Source organism: Heptranchias perlo, chromosome 7, assembly GCF_035084215.1.
Source record: "Heptranchias perlo isolate sHepPer1 chromosome 7, sHepPer1.hap1, whole genome shotgun sequence".
Classification (NCBI taxonomy): Eukaryota; Metazoa; Chordata; class Chondrichthyes; order Hexanchiformes; family Hexanchidae; genus Heptranchias; species Heptranchias perlo.
Genome location: NC_090331.1, coordinates 19,029,626 through 19,042,404, shown reverse-complemented (window position 1 = coordinate 19,042,404; position 12,779 = coordinate 19,029,626). Strand labels below are relative to the sequence as shown.

Here is a 12,779-nt window from a genome sequence, read left to right as displayed (position 1 = left end):
GCTGACGATACAAAGGTAGGTGGGAAAGTAAGCTGTGAGGAAGACACAAAGGGCTCAATCTTGAAATGGTGGTGGGTTGGCAGCAGGGTGCGCGTGGCAAACCCGAATAAAAATCGTACTGTTTCCGACGCGATCACAATGTAATTGATGGTGATTAAAGTTCTTTCCGGGTTTCGCTGGCTGCTGACAGGAACTGCAATGTCGATGGTGGGGGGGAGGGGGGGGACGTGGGGAGAGAAAGATAGAGAGCGAGACTTCATCCGGCGCTGGAACGGAAGATCAGGGGGGTGGGGAGAAGAGGGGAAGATCGGGGGGAGGGAGAAGAGGGGAAGATCGGGAGGGGGAGAAGAGGGGAAAATCGGGGGGGAGAAGGGGGAAGATCGGGGAGGGGAGAAGAGGGGAAGATTGGGGGGAGAAGAGGGGAAGATCGGAGGACACCGGAGAGGGGGGAAAAAGGGGAAGATCGGAGAGGGAGACATCGGACATCGGAGCAGGGAGGAAAGGTAGGTTGATTTTGTGTTAACTTTGTGCAATGGTTTGTCATTTAATTTATTTTGTTTCTTTTTGCCTGATCCGGCCCTTCAATCAGAAGCCACAGGAAAGCCACCCAGGTAAGTTAAAAATTGTTCTAACTACCTAATATGTCACAAGTAAAGTGCCTTAAGTACCCCATTTGGTTCTTTAATTATCATCCTGCTGGCTTTAATTGCCGGAGGGACGTCTGGTTGCACACAGGTGCGTCTGTAGGAAACTCGGAAGTTGGCGGGTTGGAGCCGGCTTCCAAACCCACTCTGCATTTCTGCAATTTTCACAGTCCCCCCCACACCCCCGCTCCGAATGCACCTGCAATTTAAGTTTAAAATTGAGCCCAAAGTGTCTGCAAAGGGATATAGACAGGTTAAGTGAGTGGACAAGAAGGTGGCAGATGGAGTATAATGTGGGGAAATGTGAGGTTATTCACTTTGGTAGGAGGAATAGAAAAACAGAATATTTTTTAAAATGGTGAGAAACTATTAAATGTTGGTGTTCAGGGAGATTTGGATGTCCTTGTACATGAAACACAGAAAGTTAACATGCAGGTACAGCAAGCAATCAGAAAGGCAAATGGTATGTTGGCCTTTATTGCAAGGGGGCTGGAGTACAAGAGTAAAGAAGTTTTGCTACAATTGTACACGGCTTTGGTGAGACTACACCTGGAGTACTGTAGAGTTTTGGTCTCCTCACCTAAGGAAGGATATACTTGCCTTAGAGGCGTTGTGACGAATGTTCACTAAATTGATTCCTGGGATTAGAGGATTGTCCTATGAGGAGAGATTGAATAGAATGGGCATATATTCCCTGAAGTTTAGAAGAATGAGAGGTGATCTCATTGAAACATATAAAATTCTTAGAGGGCTTGACAGAGTAGATGCTGAGAGACTGTTTCCCTTTGCTGGAGAGTCTAGAACTAGGGGGCATAGTCTCAGGATGAGGAGTAGGTGATTTAGGAATGAGACGAGGAGGAATTTCTTCACTCAGAGGGTGGTGAATCTTTGGAATTCTCTACCCCAGAGGGCTGTGGATGTTCAGTCATTGAGTCTATTCAAGACTGAGTTCGATAGATTTTTGGGTTCTAAGGGAATCAAGGGATATGGGGATCAGGAGGGAAAGTGGAGTTGAGGTTGAAGATCAGCCATGACCTTATTAAGGGGCCGTATGGCCTACTCCTGCTCCTATTTCTTATGTTCTTATACAAGGTTAGGCCACACTTGGGAGTACTTTTTACAGTTTTAGGCACCCCATTACAGAAAGGAGACTGGAGCCATGGAAAAAATGCAATGCCGATTTACAAGAATGGTACAAGGGATTAGAGGATATAGTTCTGATGAAAGACTTTAAAATCTAGGGCTGTATTTAATGGAGTAGAGAGAGTAAACTAGCAGGGAACATAAAAACTGACTGTAAAAGCTTCTATAAATATGTCAAGTGAAGACAAATGCAGGTCCCTAACAGTCAGAAATGGGGGAAATTATAATAGGGAACAAAGAAATGGCAGAACAATTAAACACATACTTTGGTTCTGTCTTCACAAAGGAGGACATAAATAACCTGTCAGAAATGTTAGGGGACCAAGGGACTAGTGAGAGGGAGGAACTGAAGGAAACCAGTATTAGTAAAAAAATAGTGCTAGGGAAATTAATGGGGCTAAAGGCTGACAAATCCCCAGGGCCTGATAATCTACATCCCAGAGTACTAAAGGAAGTGGCCCTGGAAATAATGGATGCATTGCTGATCATCTTCCAAAATTCTAGAGACTCTGGAACAGTTCCTACAGATTGGAGGGTGGCAAATGTAACCCCACTATTTAAAAATGGAGGGAGAGAAAAAACAGGGAATTACAGACCAGTTAGCCTAACATCAGTAGTGGGGAAAATGCTAGAGTCTATTATAAAGGATGTGATAACAGAACACTTGGAAGGCATTAACAGGATTGGACAAAGTCAGCATGGGTTTATGAAAGGGAAATCATGCTTAACAAATCTACTAGAGTTTTTTGAGGATGTAACTAGTAGAATAGATAGAGGAGAACCAGTGGATGTGGTGTGTTTGGGTTTTCAGAAGGCTTTTGATAAGGTCCCACACAAGAGGTTAGTGTGCAAAATTAAAGCACATGGGATTGGGGGGAATATACTGGCATGGATTGAGAATTGGTTGACAGTCAGGAAACAGAGAGTAGGAATAAACGGGTCTTTTTCCGGGTGGCAGGCAGTGACTAGTGGGGTACCGCAGGGATCAGTGCTTGGGCCCCAGCTATTCACAATATATATCAATGATTTGGATGAGGGAACTAAATGTAACATTTCCAAGCATGCAGACGGACAAAAAGCTGGGGTGGAATGTGAGCTGTGAGGAGGATGCAAAGAGGCTCCAATGTGATTTAGACAAGTTGAGTGAGTGGGCAAGAACATGGCAGTATTATGTGCATAAATGTGAGGTTATCCACTTTGGTTGTAAAAACAGAAAGGCAGATTATTATCTGAATGGTGATAGATTGGGAAAAGGGGAGGTGCAACGAGACCTGGGTGTCCTTGTACACCAGTCGCTGAAAGCGAGCATTCAGGTGCAGCAAGCAGTTAGGAAGGCGAATGGTATGTTGGCCTTCATTGCAAGAGGATTTGAGTACAGGAGCAGGGATGTCTTACTGCAGTTATACTGGGCCTTGTTAAGACCACATCTGGAGTATTGTGTGCAGTTTTGGTCTCCTTATCTGACGAAGGATGTCCTTGCCATGGAGGGAGTGTAACGAAGGTTTACCAGACTGATTCCTGGGATGGCAGGACTGACGTATGAGGAGAGACTGGGTCGACTAGGACTATATCCACTAGAGTTCAGAAGAATGAGAGGTGATCTCATCGAAACATATAAAATTCTAACAGGACTAGACAGACTAGATGCAGGGCGGATGTTCCCGATGGCTGGGGAGTCCAGAACCAGGGGTCACAGTCTCAGGATACGGGGTATGTCATTTAGAACCAAGATGAGGAGAAACTTCTTCACTCAGAGGGTGGTGAACCTGTGGAATTCTCTACCACAGAAGGCAGTGGAGGCCAAGTCATTAGATGTATTCAAGAAGGAGATAGATATATTTCTTAATGCTAAAGGGATCAAGGGATATGGGGGAAAAGCGGGAACAGGTTACTGAGTTAGACGATCAGCCATGATCATTTTGAATGGCGGAGCAGGGCCTAATGGCCTACTCTTGCTCCTATTTTCTATGTTTCTATGTAATTGGAGTATTCAAAATTACGAAAGGTTTCAGAGGGATTACTTTCATGGTTGAATCCTTAACCAGTGCTCATAAATTAAGGATTAGTACTAGAAGTGTAAGTAGGAGGTTAGAAAACATTTTTGTCATACTAAGGGTTATTAGAAAATGGAATGTATTATCACAAGTGGCTATCGAAACTGATTTCAATCACATAGTTCCTCTTCCCTTCTCCTCTGCTGTCTGCTTTTCTCCTTTCCCCACCTCCTCCTCTCCCTTTTCCTCCATCCTCCCCCCTCCCTGCCTTCTCCCTCCTTTTCTTTCCCTTCCCCTCCCTAGTCCCCTCTTCCCCAATCCCCTTCCCCCCACTCGCTCTCCACACCATCTCCCTACCTTCACTCCTCCCTCTCCCCACCTCCACCCCTCCTTCCCTCCCTCTCCCCACCTCCACCCCTCCCTCTCCCCACTCTTGGCATTGAAAATAGTTATTTTAATGGTTATATACACCTAGTCAACTTTAATTGTGTACATCTATGAGGACAGAGATTCTAATTTGTAAGTCCTATAAGACAGTGGAAGAGGGAGAGAAAGACACAAAGAGAGAGAAAGGTAGACCAGCAATTTTTTTCCTTCATTCCAATGTGATTTCTTTAAAGAAAAACAAACTGAATTTTGAAAGCAAACAAAACCTCTGAGGGAAACAGAGAGGGAGGGTAGGAGCGGAGGAGGGAAACTGGTTGAAGGTGAGTGGGCTTCTGGCACATCATCCATCTGTAGGGGAGCGAAAGGGAGTGTGGGAGTGGATGGAAAGTTACCGGGTGAGATGAGTGACAGCAAAGCAAGGGAGAGAGGAGGATACAGGGGTCGAGTGGGTTGTTCAAAGAAGAAGGAGTAGGGCGATTTTTGGGCATGAGGTGGTGGTTGGACGTGGAATGGGTTGTGGGAAGATAAAAGGGTAAGGGACACAATGGGGGTGAAAGGATGGAGGGGATGCAAGAGTGATTGGGGAAGGAGATGGAAAGGGAGCTGCTATGGGGCATGTTTTCCACCCACCAGCCACAAAAACCAACCTGCAGCTGTTGGCGGCTCCTTTCCCTGCCACACCACTGTCCATCTCCCACTGGAAAAAAAAAGAGGGTGAGAAGCAGAAAAGGAGTGAGAATCAAAAAGAAAAAAAGAATCAAAGGAGAGAAAAGCAGCAGAAAACAGAAGCAGAAAAGGGAAAGACAGAGAGAAAGAAGCAAGACAAAGACATCAGAGACAGGTAAGTGAGTGTAAAAATAAGGTTTAAAGCCAAGCATGGTCACTATCCCATTTCACATAGCTTGCATAAAGCTCCCAAACATTTAGCAAGAGGGCGATGTTAATTGGAGGGGGGCAAATTCGTGGCTCAGTGTGTGAACAAAGACAGAGAATGCTGAAACTTCAGAACTATAAACACCCAAAGGTCAAGAGACAGCTTGTTTCTAGATGCTATAATGTCAGAAGGCGGTTTATACCAAAACAAGGGATGTGGTTGCTAAGAAACGAGACATTGGTAGTGCCGTGCAAGGCCATGAGCGGGTCTGTACCCAGATAAGAAGGACCTACACATTCCACAGAGGAACATAACAGCTTGTAAACAGAGATGGAGGGTGAGGTCATTAGCTACGTTACATAAAACAGCTTATCTTGAGTTGCTAACGTGCCGTCAGCACAGTGGGAGGACTTATGACTATGAGATAAGACCAGCGGTGCTTATGTATAGAACAACGCAGCCAAATAGTACAAAGATAAGGCATGCTCCCTCCCAAAAGTTAGAGCTGTCAAGAGGGGGCAGTCGGAAGTCCATTGGCAGCCCATGAAGGTCAGGTTTAATCACGCTGGATTCTCGAACAGATCAGGTTGGATTGATTGCTTGTCATTTAATGTAATCTATAGACAGTTGTATTATAACTATAATACTGTTGAATGTAATGTTGAAGACAGCTGTCATGCAATTCTGTTGCAAGTCAATCTATTAAACTTACTATTTTATAACCACTCGGGCTAGAATCAAGCGGAAATTATTGTTGAAGGATTAACAACCCACAGTTGCAACACTAATGGGGAAAATCCGCTAACTGTGAGTGAATGTGATCTCTGCCACACCATGTGCAATGTCACAGGAGATTGAGTAGTACTTTTTTAAAAAATCATGGCCACAGTCTTTTCACTTTGGAATTAGACAGCTAATACTTGTGAGTCCTTCTAATGTGTGACTTGAGTCTTTTGTTAATTAGATTTCATTCAACAGATGCCATTCAACTTGACAAAATAATTATTGAGCAGTTAAGACTGACAGGAGGGAAAAAGTGTTTTTGCCACTGAAAAGTTATTTTTTTTGAAGATTGCCCCCATCCCCAAACAATTTTCTCCCCTCCCTATCTCTCTGAAGATTTTGCCGTGTAATTGAGGTACAGATCCATGGTAACAACACACCCTTGCACTATTCTTCATGTGTAAACATTCGTTGTGAGTGTCAGCAACCTATTTGACCGTGGGGAATCATAACTGAGCCTGATTCTATCCTCAAGCATCAGAGGTTGCTGAATGGTAATGAGAAGAGGAAACCAAGGCCAATTTTTTCCTTCTTAACCCGGGGCACTGAATTGTAGCACAACTGTAGCACCCTTGTTGCCAACCTGAGCAAGGTCAATTAATTCATCATAATCTAGGGTTTGAATCTGCAACATTCCTAGTTTGTACAGCTCAGCAACAATGCACATTTATATTTACTATAAAGCAAATGTAACTGATTTTGGGCACAAGTCAAACTTCTCCCCCTTTATTTTCCATCACAAACCTTGGTCTTGCCTGTTTACAGGTTTCACATTTCAATGCTGTTTCTTTTACTGAGTCTTCCCACAGGTTTCTTAGTTATTCTACCCTATCTGATCCAAACTCATTTCCTTTCACAGTTCCTTGTGCTCCCCAGTTTAAGTCTCTATTGAGTCTGACTCGAATAACTTGACCCAATCTAATTGCTGGCCATGGCCTTCTCCTTCACACTTCTAACATGCCCACATCATAACCAGTCATCCCAGAAACACTACTAGCTGTGTCCCTGAATGGACTTGTAATGTAAGTTTTCTTTAGTAACAGTGTTTACAATTGGTCCTTCAACAGGTTTTAATTTTGTTGATGGGTTCATCCATGTCTCTGTGTCATTACTTTTGGAGAAGTTGTTCTGCTGGTTGTTTAACTTGTATTTTAGTTTCTCGCATTGACTTCTGTTCTGAAACATTCCTGTGTCGTAAATAGTATTCTATTCTATTTTTCACGCTCTTATCTGCTCAATTTCCAGTATGTGGTCTGTTCTGTTTCACACGTCCTAAGGCATAATACTGTATTGGTGCTTATTACCTTATTGTGCCTTTTACAAACCTTCTTACTCTAAATTATTTCAGCTCTTGTAACTTGAATCACTCTCATGGGTGAGTCTCGGCTTCCAACATTTTCAAGAGTGACTATCTTTGCTATGAGATCTCCAGGAAAGGAACAGCCTTTTTACATCCTGGAAAAAAGTGTTACCGGGGCATCTGGATTTTGACTATCTGACCAGTTACATTTCAAAAGGAACAGTCAGTCAAACCCAAACTGAACCAATCACACAACATTGTTTAAGTCTGAATTATCCCTCTAAGCAGATTGTAATCGACTTGAATACTGTATCAAAATAAGGTGGCACAAGAATCTGAACTTAGTTTTAAAAAATTGCTTATGTTCTGTGGAACAGCTGCCAAACCAAAACTAGTCAAAGATGCTTCATTTTTGCCACAGTACTCTTCTTTCTTCAGTTCATCAAAATCAGCACAAGATTTCAGAAGCAAAATTGGGCAATTTCAGTTGGTGATTTGTCATGGATTTGCTGAAGATAGCTCGCAAGTACATGCCTTGAGCATATTTTCATAGTATATTCTTTTATAGTTCTGGTACATGTATTATTTATCCTGAAGACACATAGGAGAAAGCCTGACTATCAATCACTGATGATGATGACGCATTATGATTACACATGGTGAGTCATGATCCCTGATTGTTTATATTTGACCTGTAAGACTGGATGTCAAACAGAAAGGAGGCTTCTTTATTTACAGACATTGAAATTTTAACTCAATAAAAGTTTTAAAACAACAGTTTTATCCAGAGTTGCTATAATTTAGTAAGCACCAATATTTTTTGCAAATTGAAACTGTGAGAGTAATAGAACTATTAAAGCAAAAATATACTAAAGGATTCATGGTCCTGAAAAATCATAGAAACTCAACCCAACCAAGTCCATGTTGGTGTTTATCTTCCATATGAGCAGTTGTCCTAATCCAATGTACTGAGCTTGTTCCCATATCCCTTTATTTCCTTATCTTCCAACCACCTTATCTAACCTATTCTTAAAAGTTGACATGGGGTGTAAAATTCAGATTTGGCAGGGGCGTAAATCGGGCATTAGCGGATCGGCCAAAATCAATGGACAGGAAAATCAGGAAGGATGTATAACAAGCGGTCAATCCGCTACCGCCCATTTTGCACCCCACCATTGTTGAATTTCACTCCCATGGTCTTTACTTCAACAACTTGAATTTATATAGCACCTTTAACATAGTAAAACATCCCAAGGCACTTCAGAGGAGCATTATCAAATAAGACTTGACACCAAGCCACCTAAGGAGATATTAGGACAGGTGACTTGTTCAAAGAGGTAGGTTTTAAGGAGTGTCTTAAAGGAGGAGAGAGAGGCGGAAAGGTTTAGGGGGAGAATTCCAGAGCTTAGAGCCTAGGCAGCTGAAGACATGGCCACCAATGGACCAGTGGAGCGATTAAAATCGGGAATGCGCAAGAAGCCAGAATTGGAAGAGCGGAGATCTCGGAGCGTTGTAGGGCTGAAGTAGGTTACAGTGATCGGGAGGGGCCAGGCCATGGAGGGATTTGAAAACAAGGGTGAAGATTTTAAAATCACTATTTCCGGTAGTGTATTCAACAGGTTAATAACTCCCTGTATTAAAAAGTTTCTCCTGTTCTCTGTCCTAAATCTCTTACATTTAATGTTATATTTCTATCCCCTCGTTCTAAATTGCTCAATCACTGGAAACAGTCTGTTACAATCGATTCTGTTCTATCCCTTCATAATCTTCAATATCTCTATTAAATCACCCCATAACCTACTCAATTTATGAACCCCTGAAAGGAAAGCTGAGAGATAAATTATTTACTACAGCAGCCACCAAGGGTATGACTAATACCATGGCTGCATTTAGAATGAAACCTCTCCATATCCACTTTTGGAATTGACTTCTTGTGCAGCTTCAAGTACAAGACATTAATATAATGCTGGGACTGCAATAAGATGGTCACGACAGACAAGTAGTATTTTTGTATGTATTGTCTTTTAGACAGGTATAAAATGATATAGTTCAAATCCAGTATAGGTTAAAAGCTTCTTAGTGCATTTGGTTTGATTCAGAAGATCTGCAAATATCGGTATATCTTAGGCTAATTAGCAGTTTAAGGAGTCACTGGGCTCTGGAGTTTAAGCCTGGGAGAGCAATTTTCCAGTATTCAGTCACAAATGTAATCACATGAGTATTGCATGCATCCTACAGTTAAATTATACCCATATGATTTACATAAAAAAGGTCCAAGGGAAATTATATTCAGGAATTCCATAATTGATCACAAAAAGTAGAACCTGGGGATAAAATGTGCTACAACATTTTGTAATGAAACAAATAACCAACCAGTTTTTACTAGAACACCTATTAGTATTTCCTCCTGATACCGTAACCAAAGCCCCAAAATATGTAGTTTTGTTTGGCTTTAGAGGAATGCATTAGTTACCATTTGAATTTGTGGATATTTGGGAATGCTTTTATATGTATAGTTCCAGTTATATATATACACAATTATAAATATAATATGATTCACAGTAAATAAGGTTACAATTCCTGACTGGGCAATAAAGTGCTGTATCCTCTTGGCACAAATTTCCAATTAATAACAGTTTATTAATAAGTAATACAAAGATTATATAGTTTTATCAGTTACATTTTGGATCACTGCACTGCAGTGGGTTTGTTATTAATAAGCATTTAGTGTTAATCATTCCTGAGATGCGTTTTACCAAGAAGGAAGGAAAGGTATCTGATGTCTGATTGGACATTGCAACCAATCCGTGTGTTCTTTATTGTACAGCAATCTTCAGTAGCACAATTTCAACACTCAGTGCTGGCACTGAATTATAAACCAGAAATCTGAGTGCAGATCACTGTTGTTCAGCATCCTCCTCATAAGGCACCTGTACCAATATATAACATTTGGACCCGAATTAAGAGCCCAACTTGTCATTTGTGTTGGTACATAGATCTCTGTTGGATTAATGTGGACAAGGCTAGGAAATAGACAATAAAGGAGTGTGGCAGCACTAAATGGTATATACTTCAATGCGAGGAATCTAGTGAATAAGGCAGATGAGCTGAGGACACATAGACACATGGAAGTACGATATGGAGAAATACTACAAAATGCTGCGGTACAGAGGGATCTGGGTGTCCTCGTACATGAAACACAAAAAATCAACATACAGGTGCAGCAGGTAATCTGGAAGGCAAACGGAATATTGGCCTTTATTTCTAGGGGGATGGAGTATGAAAGCAGGGAAGTCATGCTATAACTGTGCAGGGTGCTGGTGAGACCACACCTGGAGTACTGCGTACAGTTCTGGTGCCCTTATTTAAGGAAGGACATACTTGCATTGGAGGCAGTTCAGAGAAGGTTCACTTGGTTGATTCCGGGTATGGAAGGGTTGTCTTATGAGGAAAGATTGAACAGGTTGGGTCTATACTCATTGGAGTTTAGAAGAATGAGAGGAGACTATTGAACCATACAAGATTCTGAGGGGACTCGATAGGGTAGATGCTGAGAGGATGTTACCCCTCACGGGGGAACATAAAACTAGGGGGCATAGTCTCAGAATAAAGGGTTGCCCGTTTAAGACGGAAGTGAGGAGGAATTTCTTCTCCCAGAGGGTCGTGAATCTTTGGAATTCTTTACCCCAAAAAGCTGTGGAGGCTGAGTCATTGAATACATTCAAGGCTGAGTTAGACAAATTTTTGATTTTTATGGTGTCAAAGGATATGGGGAAAAGGCGGGAAAGTGGAGTTGAGGTAAAAATCAGATCAGCCATGATCTCATTGAATGGCGAAGCAGGCTCGAGCGGCCGAATGGCCTACTCCTGCTCCTATCTTTTATGGTCTTATGGTCTTATATCATAGCTATTACAGAAACATGGCTTAAAGAAGGGCAGGGATGGCAGCTCAACATTCCTGGTTACAGCGTGTTCAGACAAGATAGAGAGGGGGATAAAAAAGGAATGGGGGTCGCAATATTCGTTAAAGAAACAATTACACCTGTGAGGAGGGATGATATGTCAGAAGGATCATCAAATGAGGCCATATGGGCTGAACTGAAGAACAAAAAAAGGGGCAATCACACTGCTGGGAATGTACTATAGACCCCTGAACACTCAGAGGGAGATAAGACTGCAAATATGTAGGTAAATTTCTGAGAAGTGCATAATAGCAAGGGATTTCAACTACCCTAATATTAACTCAGATAAAATCAATGTAAAAGGTATAGAGGCTGCAGAATTCTTAAAATGTATTCGGGAGAACTTTTTTAGCCAGTACATAACAAGCCCAACAAGCGAGGAGGCAGTTCTTGAATAAGTTTTAGGGAATCAAGCTGGGCTGATGGAAGGTGTATCACTGGAAGGGCATTTTGCTGGTAGTGATCATAATTCAGTTAGATTTAGCATAGTTATGGAAAAGGACAAAGAAAGATCAAGAATAAAAGTTCTCAAGTAGGGAAAGGCCAATTTTACTAAGCTGAGGTGTGATTTAGGAAAAGTGGACTGGAAACAGCTACTTGAGGTAAATCAGTGTCAGAGGCATTCAAGGGGGAGATATGAGGATTCAGAGCAAATATGTTTCCACAAAGAAAAATGGTAGGACTCCTAAATCTAGAGCCCCCTGGATGTCAAGGAGCATACAGGCAAACAAGGGAAGCTTATGTCAGATACCAAGAGCTCAATACGGCAGAAAGTCTAGAGAAGTATACAAAATACAGGCGTGAAATTAAAAAGGAAATTAGGAAAGCAAAGAGAGGGCATGAAAAAATACTGGCAAGTAAAATTAAGGAAAACCCAAAGATGTTTAATAAATACATAAAGAGCAAGAGGATAACTAAGGAAAGAGTAGGGCCTATTAGGTAACCTATATGTGGAGGCGGAAGATGTGGGTATGGTTCTTAATGAATACTTTGCATCTATCTTCACAAAGGAGGAGGACAATGCAGACATTGTAGTTAAGGAGGAGGAGTGTGAAATATTGGATGGTATAAAGTGCTTGCTATTTTTTCCTCATCACCAAACATCCTTCTTGCATGGCTTTATGAAGGGGAAGTCATGTCTGACAAATTTGCTTGAGTTCTTCGAGGATATAACGTATAGGGTGGATAAAGGGGAACCAGTGGACGTAGTGTATTTAGACTTCCAGAAGGCATTCGACAAGGTGCCACATAAAACATTATTACTTAAGATAAAAAATCACGGGATTGGGGGTAATATTCTGGCATGGGTGGAGGATTGGTTATCAAACAGGAAGCAGAGAGTTGGGATAAATGGTTCATTTTCGGACTGGCAACCAGTAACCAGTGGTGTTCCACAGGGGTCGGTGCTGGGTCCCCAACTCTTTACAATCTATATTAACGATTTGGAGGAGGGGACCGAGTGCAACATATCAAAATTTGCAGATGATACAAAGATGGGAGGGAAAGTAGAGAGTGAGGAGGACATAAAAAACCTGCAAGGGGATATAGACAGGCTGGGTGAGTGGGCGGAGATTTGGCAGATGCAATATAATATTGGAAAATGTGAGGTTATGCACTTTGGCAGGAAAAATCAGAGAGCAAGTTATTTTCTTAATGGCGAGAGACTGGAAAGTACTGCAGTACAAAGGGATCT

At 41.9% G+C, this 12,779-nt stretch overlaps 2 protein-coding genes across 3 annotated transcripts in view; one reads left to right on the top strand and one right to left on the bottom strand.

Annotated features, from left to right (window-relative positions):
• The window catches only part of si:dkey-219c10.4 (high affinity cGMP-specific 3',5'-cyclic phosphodiesterase 9A), a 95,596-nt gene that overhangs the window by 76,530 nt on the left and 6,287 nt on the right, over positions 1-12,779 (bottom strand). The window lies entirely within an intron of this gene.
• The window catches only part of nifk (nucleolar protein interacting with the FHA domain of MKI67), a 40,222-nt gene continuing 32,961 nt past the window's right edge, over positions 5,519-12,779 (top strand). Inside the window, exon 1 of the mRNA XM_067987129.1 lies at positions 5,519-5,628. The gene's annotated coding sequence lies outside the window, so the exon portion shown is untranslated. The remainder of the gene's footprint in view (positions 5,629-12,779) is intronic.